Below are 1,436 nucleotides of genomic sequence, written 5' to 3'. Positions count from 1 at the left end.
CTGTTCTAGTTCTGTTCTAGTTCTGTTCTAGTTCTGTTCTAGTTCTGTTCTAGTTCTGTTCTAGTTCTTTTCTAGTTCTGTTCTAGTTCTGTTCTAGTTCTATTCTAGCTCTGTTCTAGATCTGTTCCAGTTCTGTTCTAGTTCTGTTCTGTTCTAGTTCTCTTTTTTAATTATGTTTTAGTTCTGTTCTAGTCTACTGTAGTATTATAATTATGTCTGTTCTATTCAGTGTAAATTTAGTTATTTATTTTAATTTTCCAATTTAAATTACTCTGTCAAAATAAGTACTTTCTAAAAACTTGCATTTTCATTTATTTTAGTTATTTCCAATCACAAACCTATTACTCTTTAACAAATGCTGTTGCAAAAGATACCCATTTGTTTTAACAAACTTCTTTTTAAACTTTAATGAATTCTCAACAATACTTTCATGTTTTCTATCCGATTTTTATTTGTACTTTTATTTCAGTTTTTGTCCTTCGTATAGGAGTTGTAAACTAAACAAAAAATAAATGTGTTGTAAAATACTTTTAACACTCATTTGCGGTTTTCTCATGTCTAATTAAGCGACATTTTATTTGTTTGGTTTTTGTATTGTTATTTCCAACACCACACAAACCCAAACCTTAGAGGAATAATATTGGCAGAAATAGGAACAACAAAGAGCTTCATTTTTGTGGGTGTCTTTTACGTAAATTTTGTTGTAAATGTTTTCATTTAATGTTTGCCACAAAATGTGTTTCTTCTATTGTTTTGTTGCTATTTTTCTTAAGAAACGTTAGAAAAGTTTAAAATAATGTATGGTTTAAATAATTTATTTTGTATGTAAGTTTTTGGTTAAGAGAAATTCTTGTGTTCGGCTGATGCTATTTTCAATTGTGTTTTGTTGCATGAACAAATTGTGGACACAAATGTTGTTTTTCTTAACAAATTTCAAGGATGTTTTTATCGAAAAATTTTGTTAGGGAAGAGGGAGTATTTTGCATTTCATACAAAATTATTATAATGCGGCAAAAGATACTCATATGTTTTAATAGTTTTTTTTTCAGGTTTTGTTTTCTTGTTACTTAGGAATGTTTAATTTTATTTCGCAAGTAATGAAAAGCGAGTTACACTGCACAGAAATTAGATGTAACTTTTGTTATTGCCGTCTCTAGAGTAGAGCAACATTTAATTCAGATTCAATAGTGATCTTCAATAAAGATATACGATCACCTTTGGCGTCCAGTGGGTCTCTAAACTAGTCTATAGACTAAACTATAGACTAGAATACACCACATACTAGACTAGGGAATAGTTAAAAGACCAGACTACAAACTAGTCTATAGTCTAGACCATAGACAAGAAATTCCACAAAACCTTAGAATAGACTGTGGACTAGACAGTAAAAGAGACTATAGAATTGACTATAGACTAGACTAGAATATAGACCAGAC

Source organism: Lucilia cuprina, chromosome 5 (assembly GCF_022045245.1).
Source record: "Lucilia cuprina isolate Lc7/37 chromosome 5, ASM2204524v1, whole genome shotgun sequence".
NCBI classification, from domain to species: domain Eukaryota; kingdom Metazoa; phylum Arthropoda; class Insecta; order Diptera; family Calliphoridae; genus Lucilia; species Lucilia cuprina.
This window is presented reverse-complemented; position numbering follows the sequence as displayed.